Source organism: Linepithema humile, chromosome 4 (genome assembly GCF_040581485.1).
Source record: "Linepithema humile isolate Giens D197 chromosome 4, Lhum_UNIL_v1.0, whole genome shotgun sequence".
Classification (NCBI taxonomy): domain Eukaryota; kingdom Metazoa; phylum Arthropoda; class Insecta; order Hymenoptera; family Formicidae; genus Linepithema; species Linepithema humile.
The window spans coordinates 538181-552482 of NC_090131.1; the positions used below are offsets into that span (position 1 = coordinate 538181).

Sequence of the window (14302 nt, forward strand, 5' to 3'; positions counted from 1 at the left end):
TACATTTGCGTGCTCGGAAAATCTCGGCTTTCATCAGCGGAAGGTAAAGGGCTCTACCATCGCTCTTGTTTTCTTCTCGGCTGACGCTTTTTTTCCCGGGCATGCACGGGCGACAGAGCGGCGAGAGCTTTGTAAAATCGGCGGATGCGGCGGCCTCTCCCTTGCCGGAAGAGTGACTTCGTGCTATTGACATCCGCTTCTCGTGGTATCGACATCCCGGTACATGCCCGCCCGCGCCGGGAGCACGATCTCGCGTCACTTCCAGAGAGCGAGAGTGCGCGCGAGAGAGGCAGAGAACTTGCAAAGAGAGGAAGAGAGAGAGAGAGAGAGAGAGAGAGAGAGAGAGAGGATGTGGGGCGCGAGAGAGGGTGTACGGGGTACACTGGCACGTTGGGACATTCACTGGCCCTGCGTCGGTGTAATTTTGCACGAGTGCGAAAATTACACCGTGCCGCGGCACCGATAAGTCGTAAATTACGTGCACGTAGGTGGATGATCGTGTAAAACGCGACCGCGGTTGGCCCTGCGATTGACGCCATCACCACGCTTAAACTTACGACCGTACGTCGAATAAATCGGAATTAACGTTTAATCATGTACGTCGGTTCGATACGCGCCGCTGGAGTTGATAATTGGGTCTCGAAATTCCCGATCACGGATCTGGCAGAATCGGCTCGTCTTCGATGCCGCGCGTTTAACAACGTTATGCGACTATTTCTTTGCGCATATTCTGTCTCCGTTCAATCAGCGTATTTTTCGTAAAATATAAAAACTTTTCTCCACTTTTCTTTATACATCTCTTTTATTTTCTTATAATTCGAACTCTTCTTCCATGCATCGTTCGGATTTAAACTTGGAAAATATATACTACATACGTATGATAAATTTCAAGTTGCATTTAACGATTATCCATACGACATGTAGTGTAAAATATATCTCAGATATCTCAGATACTAAAACAATTATAAGATTGTATAACATGTTTTTTCAAGTTTTTTCATGAAAGTTGTAGAATTTTGATAACAATTGCTTAAATCACTTTTGTTAGACTTTGCTTTATCGACAAATCATGTCGGGTATAATTTATTCGACGGAATTTTAATATCGATCTCTGCTTAAAACGCACGCCCATTAGTCTGGTAGAAAATATTGGGATGTAATTAAAGGACTTTCGAGAACTTCATCTACAGAGTTTGAGAAAGTGTCAATTCACGTCAGTGCCATTTGACATAGGATTTCTTTTACTTTAGCTTAATATCCCCCTAATACATGCAGGCAGGGACAAAATTGCTAAAATCGATCAGATTTTTATGAAAAAATATTTAAAACTATTAATGTAAGTGACAAGTGACGAATTATTCCTGAAAGTTTTATACCACCAAATTTCTCGAAACTGTGCGTCAACGGGAAAATTGATTGAGCTCATCGTTACAGTTTACCGAAGCTATGGTCGGCGCAAACTTGATGATCACGCGTGGAGAATTACGCGATAAAGACTCGGCCGTATGTAACGTCTGTATCATGCCGAACGATTTGCTATTCGCACGGCTCCAGCCGACGGCCGTTGGCGGAAACTTAGATTGCTTCGCCGACTAATTCCTATCCGCGTTAATTCGACGTCGAAACTCGCGGCGCGTCATACCTGAAGCAGCTCGATAAATTACTCGCCGTCCATCCAATTACCGGTGACGGGCCTTACAGCCCCGCTTGCTTCGTCATTCACGGTGACTACGGTGCGAACTTGATTCGTGTTGCCTGTTTTATCGCCTCTGTGTAACCGCGATGAACGTTTAAGAGGGCAACCCAGTTTTGAATTACAGAGTACATTATTCGACTTTCAGCATTTTAAGTATTTTCCAAAGTGTTTAATTTTTTCCACAAAATGTGCACTCAGATGAGCTTATTACAAATCAGTTATTAAGGATGTATTGACTACTAAAACGTCAAGTAAATAAATTACGCACAGAGTTATAATATTAAAAATTAACACGAGTTTTAACATTTTTATTGAAGAACATATTGGTAATTAAAATTCTTTATATTAATTTCTGTATATGAAATATTTCACTTATTAACATGCGCACTTTCGAATAAGCCACACCAACGATTCAATATTTATTACTGGTTCGACACGATAGAGAAAGTGAAGAATTGCAACACGTTAACTTTATTCGGAGTTATACGGAATATCGCGTCCGCGATTTTTAACGTGATATGTTGCTTGTCCATTTTCACGGTTCACTGGCGAGCGTTTTATCGCCAGCGATGGCCAACGGCCTGCACGTGAGGTGTAGGGTATCGTTTCGTGGTCCATAAGACGTTCGAATTATAGTGAGACCGCGAAGAGACTAATAAGGTGCTTGTTAGACGCGACGAACAACATAAGCAATTAAACAAGCACCGTTAGAATCGCGAAATGTGACCATAAAAGGCAATGCATTTCGTTCGGACTCTTTTGTGAAACTTTGACGTATTTTTTCAATGTATTCGGACGAAATCATGATTTTATTTAGCGCAATCTTTAACAGTTAGCAATGTTTCTTTTTTGTCAAATTTGTCAATGAGTTTTACATAATATTTCATATATTCAATGTAAGCATAAAAGTTAAATATAAAATATAAACTTTTAAACTGATCAGAGAAAATGTTTCAGTTTCGCGCAGATATTCGGAATAAATAATAAAGCGATATACGAAATTTTTACGATTTTGTCAATATTTTGATGTACAATCCATTCATCCTTAATAAAGCTAAAGTATAAAGAAAGCTCAATGTAGCACCTGATCGCGTGCAACCAGATCCTGGAATCTCGCGTTAGCGCGTGTATGCACGAGTGTGTACGTGGTGATGACAGGGTGGCGTGACGGAGTGCTAATAATACGTATAATAGGTCGACGACGTGGTGTGTGCGTGCGAATTCGTGCGATAAAGGGACGTGTGCGCATCCACACCGGCCGTAATCACAGCATCCATACAAGTATACGTCACTCCGAGTAACAAAATACCAATGTACGCACGTGCCTTTATATTTCGAGATGTTACATTACAAATAAGCGTCGCGCCATGAGCAAATGGAAATATTTTTTTTTTTTTTACTGATATCTATATAATATTCTAGATTTTTAATTAGTTTTTTCGCTCTCAAACATTGCAAAAGTGTATCGGTTATCAGGTTCTCAATAAAGCGTTATATTATTTGACGTACGAAATTAAATATAAAAAATATTTTTTTATAGGTAGAAAATTCGTGTACAGAATTTCCACATATAAAAATTGATTGGTAAAAGATTTAACTGTTTCAATCGCTTAAATTAAACAAAAATTATCCAGTCATTATTTCTGAATCCTCAGCACAATCTTCAATATTTACAGTACACTGTTTATAAAAAAAAATCAACGCATTCTAATAAAATCATTGTAAATTTGTGAAATTTCATTTTAGAAGATTCTAGTCTGTAAAATTTAAGATATAACAAGATAATTTATATTTCTCCGATAAATGCTTCTGTTATCTTATTTTACAATTTGCGAATTATGCGAATTATTTGCGCGATACGTCGGATGAATGATGAGCTTTGTGAATTCCGCGTAGACCGATCGATGCTGAACGTCGAAACGGGTTGGGTGGTCGGTGACATGTCTTCCACGTCCTCCACGAAGACAGCCGGCGCAATTGTGGGTCGACGAGCATTCCTCGTCAGTGTCCGAGTTCGGAAATCGGTCATGGGTCGATGCTCTCGCGGACATGACGATTCGCTCGAAATCGAGAAGATCGATCCCATTTAATAGAAAGAAATCAAGAAATGTTATCCGCATTCTCATGACTCTCGGGCGTTATCTCAATATTCGGAACAAACGTTGAAATGCATGTGTAACTCTAAAGAATATTGTCAAATCTTGATTTAGCAATCTAAACATCAAAGAATCGCGTTGAGATCTAGAATGTGAATAATGAAACAATATTCTTACGGTTCTGCCAATGTTTCAACGTGTAATCCATACGTGAATTTGATAAACATCTTTTTTGCGGTATTTGGTAATTTACATACGTGGATTTTTATGGTCGTGCGGAGGCTGTCATCGCGATTTCGCGCACGGAAGTGATCGATGTCGTGCGTCGCTAAAAGCGGAGCGGTAAAGGAGCGGCGTAGGATTCAAAGTGCCGAGGTGAGGTGAGACTGCACCCCTGGTGTTGGTGAACGGTGCGAAGTACGGGAGGCCAAGCTATTTCTCAGCTTCAGCGGCAGAGCCTTTCTTCGCGGGAATATATCGACACGTCACGAGCACACTGGCCCGTTTACAATATCGCGTATAGGAACGTGCGCGCGCTTACATTTTGGCCGTCTCGCACCTTATCGGGCAAGAAACATCGCTCCGCAATGATTCCGCATCGATCGCGATCCTTTTAGATCGTTTCAAGAAACAAGATAAGCCAAAAGTGCCTGAAAATTAATTTTAAATATAACACAGTTAATGATAAATAATGCATAGCGATCAGAAAAGGGTAAAACTTTTTGATTATAATAATTGCAAAACGATCGAGTGACAGACATACGATATTGATTTGTGGAGTGCACTATATTGATTCCACGTTGATTCATGAAGAAACAATCATATTTGTTTTTATGCGCTACTACCATAATATATTACATTTTATCAGTGTCATTCTTTTCTTGTCCAATACAACAAAAAAGCAACAGATTTAAACATACAATTAAAAACTACAAGATAACGCGCGCGAGTGACAATTTCTTATTTCTCAAGTATTACCGGCAATCTTGGAACCGTCTTTCTTCTTTCTACATTATCAAAAGCTGCTGGATCGTTTCAATCACGTAATCCGCAAAACCTACATCGCGTGAAAAGAGTGTTCCGTTTCTACATGGGGGCGTAATCGACCTGAAATAACTCCGCCAGGTGCTTCGCAAATTGTTTCTATCAGCGTACAGTCTCCGGGGGGATCATCGGCGATGCCGAAGACCACGCCTGGAGGTATCAAGAAGCATCGCAGGTTAAGGCCGGCCGGAGGTTGCGTGGTGGAGGTTAGCAAACCACCACCGCTTCTCCTCTTCGCCTCCTCCGCCACCGGCTGGCAGCCTGCCTGGCTCGCGTCGTCCTTTCGGTTCTCCAGCGAGACTCTCAGTTGGCCGCCGACTGCCGTCCGGGCATCGCGTTCGTTTGCGTCACTCTGCGTTTGCGTTGCTGTTTTGGAATTCGCTCTGTCAGAATACCATCGTGCGTTATCATTTCGGTATTAACATTTCGAGAGAAGAGCTTTCCGTTTATCTTGAAAATGCTCGGTTCAAATGCGTTATTTTCTTCCGATCTTGTCTAAAAATTTTGTTTCCATCTTTACAGGTTTCAAAGTTTCATCTTGTTTTCATACGTTTCGAAATTTTGTCTTTGCTTTTGCGCGTTTTTCGAGATTTTCTTTTTATTTAAAAAAAAGTTACGCAAAGTCGTCGATTCGTCTTTCTTAACTTACACGCGACTGCTTATCTCTCGACCGGCGCGGAAAATCGGACCACGAGAAGAGTGCATTTCCGCATGATGAAGCGCATCGTCGACGTTCGCTCGCGAGAGCACCTACGGCGCTTGTGAAAGCCCGCAATCGCGAAACTGTGACTGATTGACAGCCCGCTGCCTTCTCTGGATTTTTTTGCGGTTTAATCTGACACACTGCGTGAACATCGATCAGGCAGGAGGTGAGAATCTGCACAGTTATCTGCTAATTTTTTCAGCATTTTCGATGATTGTCGCAGCGGATGTCTTTTAAAATAAAAAATTATGCGCTACCAATATTTACGGATTTAAAAACATCTCTTACCAAATGAATAAACTGCAAGTAAATTAATATTTGTCCTATGTAGAACTAAGAGATTATAGATTATAAAAAATATGGAATCATTTGATTGTGGAGAAGTTTTTGAAGAAGAAAAACGACGTGTGATTTTCAGAATATGTGAGCTTGAATATCGAAATAATGAAAAGAAAGATACATATAATCATACATGACCATATGTCTGTAAAGTTCGCGTTGCAAAGCTAAGAGCCTCGTAACGTTGGGAACGTGATAACTAGGAAATCGCGTGCCACGCAAAATTACTGTCATTTCAACTGTCACTGTAACGTTGCAAACTGCAATTTTTATCAAAAAAAGTTTCACGTGTACGATTTCATTGCATCGATCAATCTATTGGAAATACCATACCTTGACCTTTTTAGCCGCATTTCTTATTGATTTAATATGTAGAGCTACAACACAACTGCATTGTTTTTTGCACATTATATGTATTACACAACATTCGTAAATTCTCTCATGTTAATTTTGTCAGAATTAAAATTAATAAATTTGTTTCGTCATAAGCAATATAGAAATGTTTTGGTGGTTTATAAATATTCTTAAATATATATTTAAATATTACAAATATAAAAAAGTCTATTTGAATTCAGATGAAACGTGTTGAATTAGTCGATCTGTAATGTCAATTTATAATATTTGAAGAAAATAAGAGCAAAAACAGTCATATATTGCAACAGAAAATAAACAGCTCTTTTTGTTTTCACCTAATTTGACGCAGGTGTTAATGTTACGTTGTCAATATTAATGTTTCTCATATTGTACATTTATCAAATTTATTTGTGAAATATTTAAAAGAAAAAGTTAGAATCAAGATTTTAATGATATTTTTAATGCAAACGGAATGTGTAATGTCTGCAAGGACGTCTTTCGTCTATAAAAACATTAAATAGATACTTATTTATTAAACAATGTAAAATGAATTTGAATTGCTTGAAATTTTCGAGCACTAAATGAAGCAATATTTGATTATTTTTCTCCAAATATTCTTGAGAACTGTTCGAATTTATCTCGCGCATGTATTTGTAATACACACTCGTGTCTCAATCTTGCCACGAATTCATATTGTAAAACAATGAAATGTTACTTGAAAAAGAGATTTTAATCTGAAAGAGTTAATATGAATAGCTGAAGTAAACGATAAGATTGCTGAAATGGAAGAACGTCCGAGAGATCATCGCATGATTTTGACAGATGTTGATAAATCTTTACGAAACATTTCCGTTGATATGAATTAAATGGAACGATCCGTGAAAAGTGATCGCAATATCCACCAACTATCGCGTTGAGATCGCTGAAAGAATTTATCGCGCCAAACAGCGGAGAATCAAGCTATCGAAGCGCAAAGAGTACGTATGTAATGCGGGAGTAGAGAGGGTGGGATGGGATGAATCGCCGTGGGGCAAAGACTACCAGAGGGAACTTGGAGTTTTCTTCGACGGGGTGCACGGAGATAAGGACCGAACAGCGCGACGAAAACCCCTGTCAGGTGCACCCTTTCGCACGGTGTTCGCCAATAATCGGTTCCCCGACGGCGTATAGCGTACGTCACGATTAACCATGGTGGAAGCGTGCTACGAATTCGTACTCACCGCGCACTTCCGCGATGTCGCGCGCGCGGAACGCGAATTGCCGATCTGTGCGCTCTCATCCCCCGCATACTTTACCGCCGCTTTCTCCCGATGCATAATAATAGTAATAATATCGAGTTGTAGTGCAATTGTTTATAATCACCTCGGTCAGAAATTAAAAAGTTTCTCAAGCTATCGAGTGACCGCGACACTTGATAGCATTTTCATCGATGCATATATTTTTTAATAATCAAATCGACATCCATTCCGGGAGCACTTTTAAATATCATGTTCCGCAAATCGCGGAAACCGAAAGAAAAGAATGGCCGATGCTTTACAGTCGTATCGACGAGCTCGTTAAACAAGCCCTTGAGTGCTTGTTTATGAGATGCCCCTTGCCGTGCCCGCCGACATCCCGATGAAAATACCGCGTATTCCACGCTCGTGAGTACACGCGCGCGGGAAGGAACGTACGCGCGTGCACGTACGCCGTCAGTGCGGCGTGTTATACCGAAGTATTATATCGATTAACTGTTGGCAACAGAAGAGAGAGGCGGAGGAAAGCTTGTCAGGGTCTGCGGCGTGGCTTTGGCTTTCCTATATTATTAATCTTTCTCTTTCTGCCTCCCTTCCGCTTCCTCGCGCTCCCGTTCTGTCTCTCGCTCTCCCGACGGCCCACCCCTGGTGGTTGCCTTCCGCTTTTGCCCCTCGTTTCGCCCCTCGGCCATCCTCCCGCCCCCGTCGGCGAGCTCTGTCTGCCCAGCGAGCTCTGTCTGCTGCTCCGCTCCGACCTGCCATATACGCGTCCGTCGAGTCAGTCAGGTGTTGCGGGCAGCTTCCGCGCTTCAAAGAGAATCAAGAGTTACGGCCGGGGAGAGAGACTCGACCTCTCTGCTCGCTCTTCCGCGGTTCCTTCTCTCACCGGTACACCTTCCCCGGTTTCTCGTCGGTCCCTACGTTTGCGTTGCGTTGCGTTACGTTACGTTGCCGTATCATAGCGATACCGTCGGCGGAAGTCCTCCTTTTTCGAGGACGCGTAATTAATGCAAACTTGCGGTGGCACTTAAATTACATTAACTGATGATGTTTGCGTAGGAAAGCTTTGGGCTGTCCTATGGATTAAAACAGAGTTCGTTGCGAATGTCCGAAAATCCTACGGAGAAATGAGGTAGAGAAGAGTTACGTAGTAATTGCATTTTGTTTTTATGCTGGTGCAAAATTAAAATGCATAATGTGAGATAGATTTCGATAATAAAAATAGAATTTTTGACTTAAGAAATATATAATGTGAAAATAACACGAAACATCATTCGCCGTAACTCTTCATTTTGCGAGATAATTTTATGCTTCTTTACTTTTTCCGATCGCATAACGTTGCTACACTTTTCACATATTTCATTGTTTCTTTTACCGGGAGAGAACTGACGGCCGAAAAGTCGTGTTGACATTGCTAGCTACATAATTCGAGGAGAATTGTGGCTATCGAAACTTTTATCGGCGATAATCCACAGACGATTGAATTGCACGTGTCGTCGAAGTCGCTCGGTGGATGCGCAACGGTGAAATAGATTCATACCTTACTGGGCTATAGAAATGCCGGCAATTGTGTATCGGTATGTGTGTTGTGTGTTGTTGCTACCCATTCGCGCATCTAAACGCGTTTAACGGCCCCAGCGTAGTTAACCACGTGTCCGACAATTTTCGCTGACGCTGACGAACCGGCCGCACTATCGGCGCACCTGCGAACGCCATCCGATATTTTCATGGATATATTAAGTGTCGATCGATCGATTGTTGTTACGTCAGTCATCTGGACGGATACAGCTTAGAGAAAGTAATCGTGATATTCTGAATGTTACAAAATGTATTTTATAATCATGGAATTAATTAAATTTCCGACTATAGAATATATATTTGAAAAAAGAAAAGCAATTAAGTATTTTAAATTGCATACTTTACAAGCAAAATGAGATTGAAAACTTAAACGACAAAATTTGTGTGTGACGTTAAATATAAATAAAACAATCACGAAGCCGCAAATTCACACATTTATGATAATTCTATAACATAACTATGATGACAATTAAACCGACATTGCTTGAAATTTGGGCTTAATTATCAGCGAGATGTGACATACAATTATATACGTTCTGCAATTTGATGATTATTATTGCTAGTATTGAATGTCAGACTGTAAGTGACTAAAATATTAATTTACTTCATAAAGAAAGAGATGCTGGAATATTTTTTCAGCATAGATTGTAATTGTTTTAATATATTTAATTTCTGTACTCGCGCTTGTAATCGCATCAACATTAATCATAGATCGCAGATTAGTATGTTATTCATAGTGTGTTATTCATAGGACAGCCTATGTAAGAGATAAAATTGTGTAGACGCAGGGTGACGAACGTTGATGGACCAGCGCGGTAATTAATTATCCGTGCATGCGATGACGACGCCCTCGATTATCTTCTCGTTAGTCTTTCGTGGAAAAAGTTTGCGCATTTAACGCGTTTGCGTCTCGCTAGCCCGATACGCCCGGTAAAATGGGACAAATCGTTTTGTTTAATTGAAAACGCAGATTTTTTTTGCACCGAAATGAGGTGGGCGCAGGTCGGACTCTTGGGAACGTTACGGATATATTTTCGATGGCGAAAAAAATATCGCTCGCCCGGGATTATCGCCCGGAACATTGGCAGTCTGTGTCATGCGTGAATAAAAGAGTTAATTGCAAATATCGGAGCAATATTCGGTGCCGCGAAATTCGTTTCCGTTTTAGCATTCCATAATTTCCCCGGCGCACCCCGGCCGTTCCGGTTTAACGCCAAGTGTGTATACAACGTGGCCGGGACGTCAAAAGCGGGTATAACTGCGACGTACCTGCGCATGACATCTTTGTAATGAAACCAAGCAGAACCTTCGCGAAGTAAAGCTTCGATACCATTAACGATGTAACGGTTTCACATCGGCTCCAAAGAGCCAAGTATTTACGTTTCGTTCTCTCTCTCTCTCTCTCTCTCTCTCTCTCTCTCTCTCTCTTTCTCTCTGCTTGTTACAAACTTTATAATATACGACGCCGGTCAGCCATTTGCATTCTTTCACGAATAAAAATAGAAATGGAAGATTGTAGCAAGCTCTGTACAAAATACCTGCGCCGAACAATCTAAATAATTTATATTGATTATTATTGCAAACTAATCAAAATGAATCTGAGGCGTGTTTAAGTGAATACTCGCGACGCGAGTGAATAATCAAACGTCAACCAACGAGCGACTAAATCTCGATTAAAAATCGCACTTTTCGATCGCGGCGGATAATCCTGTCCGGGGATTTTCGCGCGGACGATTCCACTGAATGCATTAATTGGCGGCGGCTGCTAGTCCTAAAGATCAGCTCGACAAGCTTCGCGAGTTCTCTTCATCGCGATGACGACGACAGGCCAGGGAGAAACGAGAAATCGAGAAAGAGAGAAAAGCGAACGAACGCATCGTCGAGAGGTCGACGACGACGGTGCGAGAGCGCGGGACGCGGCGCGGCGCGGCGCGTCGCGGCGCAGCTCTGTGCGTGACATTTTTGTAATGAAACCATGCTAAACGCACGTCGCGCGCGCTCTCGGCAGTCAGTACGGTAGACATCTGGCCTGCCTCTCGCTTGGCCGTTCTAATATTGGAAATTTCAGTACGTCTCCACCCGCCACCGCGGCCGCCTCCTCTTCGGGGGCACCGTACCATGTGCGGGACATATGTATAAACATAAGCTCGGTCTGCCGCGAGAGACGCTAAAGCCGTTTCCTTCGAAACGTGGCCGCGATCGATGTGCACGATTATTCGCCTGACACCAACAACTTTCCCTTTTTCATCTCCTGTCTCTTTCTATTTCGCGCAGATTTTTAATCAAGATGTCCGTTACGTCGTATATCAGGTTGAAATCGCAACGGTTGAAATAGGAAAGAAATGTTTCGTATCGGCTGCTGACCTACATACTTGGTGCAGCATTAATTCTATTATATTATTTGCACGTTGATTTTTTTTATGTACAATCGAATTTTTAACCGAACATCTAACGTTATCTGAAAATCATACGTGATATACGGATGAGGTAAAGTGAAGTAATCAATAAATTATCTTAATAAATGATTTTCTCTCTTTGCAACTCTTTTTCTCCGTTAGCCAGAACGGAATAAATCTATTTCTATCTATCCATCTATTTATCTTTCTCTCATCCTCTTTTATCCGTATCGCTTTTTTCCCACCGGCTGCGCTGGCCTGTCCGGCACTTTTTTCTCCTTTCTTGCACCGCCGTTGAAAGTGGAGCGAATTTAGCGAAACGTTTGATGGAGTCGTCGTCATTGCCAGTGAATCTTGCGTTTTATTTCGAAAATCGCGAATAGCACGATTGTAGGGAAAATGGGTGGGTGTGAGGAGCGCGGGGCTGTCCGTTTCTGTTTATTACGCGCTATCGTTACAATTATAATAATAAATACAATCAATTAAGTTCGGCCCACAGTTGTTGTAATATTATTCATGACAATAAACGCCGTTTATAATTACATCGATTGCAAGTATAATTAATAAAATTAATTCGGTACGCCGACGTTATTTGCAATTTACCACAGTCCTCCCCTTTTCCCCGATGAAAAACTGGTCGTCGACGTTTAACACATACGAGGAATAAAAAAAAATTCGAGGACGGTTTGTCTCTGATCTTCATCGAGATCTGCGTTTCCACTCGCGCCGCAAAGCGTGACGCGCGCGCACGCGAGAAAGAGGAAGCTTTTAGATCCGCGCGCGTAACCACAGCTGCGCGCAATTACGAGCGGGAGAGCCGCGGATTTTCTGTCGCGGCACGTATATCACTTCGCAGCGGCAGCCGCTCTTGTTTGCTTAACTAAGCGTCTTAACGAATTGCCGGAGACGCGCGTCTCCGGCAAGTCGGGGCCAAAGCTCACCTTAACGACGCGACGAGGGCGGAAGGGGGACTCTCCTCTCGGAGGCGATCGATCGCAGGTGACATCCGAGTTAATTGCGTTTTCAACGTTGCGCGCGTAGCGTGCAATATCGCGAATGTAACTACCTGCGAAAGTTCTCGCAGCGCTGTAAATGCATTACTTTTCCCACCGAGTGTTAAAGGTACACCGTACACCGTTGGGATAACAGTTAACCCTTGCTGTTCCGTCTTTCTTTCCGGTTTTTCATTTGCATCTGCTTTTACATTTGCAATGTGAAATTCTACGTCTAAGCATCGAGGGATCTAATCGAACTTTTCGATAAACTTGAAAAAGTCAATATTAAAATATTACTTTATATATAATTGTGATCATATACACGTGTTAATTAATATTATATTGCACAGCCACACTTTTAAATAACTGACTTTCAATTACATTCTATTCTAACTGTAGCCTTGTGTAACGGACAGCGACATGGCGATTATAAAGACAGAAAAAATAGGTTTTTTTTAACACAAATAAATGACAGCAATTGAATTATTTGAAGCGTCAAAGGCAATTGAACGAAATGTTTCTGGATTAAAGCAAGAATTTTTGTTTTATGTTTCAAAGCAATTATGAGAGAATTCAAATTGCGCAATTTTTTGTAATACATGATTGGTATTCTTTAAAATCAATACTTTGTATCTTGTGTTCTCCATTTCGACAAGTGCGTCTCGCATGCGTAGAAATATCTGTTTATATTGAAATTTAAAATTTTTACATGATGTGGAAAAAGAGTAATCGCGAATAATGTGTAGCGATATTAATGAGTTTGATACACAAAGTAAAGTGTCCTCTAACAATTAATATTACTCTTTCATTAATCAATGTTCGCATTCTATTCGCTTTATCACCGTAATATGTGTCATTTGACAAAATATATCGCAACACTTGTGCGTGTACTGTGCGAATGGATTGTAGACAACTGTAACAACAAAAGAAGACGCCAATTATGGTGACCATCTGTCACGATAAAGATCGACGCGTTGCGTCCGCGATTTGCTCTCTGTACACCGTGCGTGAATCCGCCGAAAACTACGCAACCTTTTTCCATCGTTCGCACGAAATACGGGGGTGGATTGATTGATGAACGGCCGTACAAGAATCGAAGAGCGTTGTTACGTGACCAGAATATGGGCTGTTGACGTTTTTATTACCCGACAGTAATCACGCTGTGATTTTATCCGAATGGCGTTTCTATAATTATTCCTTTCTAATCAAATAATCACGATGATGAATTCTTCCATCGCGTCATCCAATTGTTTGATTCAGAACTGTTACAATCAACATTAATGATCGAGCAGAGATAGAAAGTGATTGTATCTTTTTATGGTCAAATTAATGAAATTAAGAAATTCAATTGATCGACGTAAAACGATGCAAAAACGTTAACGACTGATCACAATATTCGGCAAGCGTTTTTACTCGAACGCTGAGATTGAGCAGAGTGCGACAACTGTGCGAGTATATGTTACTCTCTAGCATAGACTTTATCGTCCGAATTCATCGCGCAATTTGCTCGGAAAGCGAACGAAGACCCCCGCGCGTCCAATTTCCCGGTGTAGTTACGAACCACGTTAAAATTCGACGGCATTTGGCGATGCAGTTTCGCGCGAAAAATTATAGCGAGTCATCCGAGCGGCCGTTTCTTGGACGCAACGAAGGGCTCGTTTGCATTTCACGTTAATAACGGGACCATGTGGCACCGAAGGCAGTCTGCTGCCAGGGCTGTGTGCGCGTCAATAAAATAAAATTCCATCCGGCAGGAACGGCGGCGGTGCGCCACGTGGATCTTAAAGATTACTCCCGCGTTTCCGCATTCGTGCCATTTAATTTTTCTTCCCATGTAATTTTGCTCGCATCGAAACAAAAATATTA

The 14302-nt window shown here is 41.5% G+C and overlaps 1 protein-coding gene across 1 annotated transcript in view; it reads left to right on the plus strand.

Moving 5' to 3' along the window:
* The first annotated feature begins 5155 nt into the window (after nt 1–5155).
* The window catches only part of nvy (CBFA2/RUNX1 partner transcriptional co-repressor nervy), a 32992-nt gene continuing 23845 nt past the window's right edge, over nt 5156–14302 (plus strand). Inside the window, exon 1 of the mRNA XM_067352987.1 lies at nt 5156–5705. The gene's annotated coding sequence lies outside the window, so the exon portion shown is untranslated. The remainder of the gene's footprint in view (nt 5706–14302) is intronic.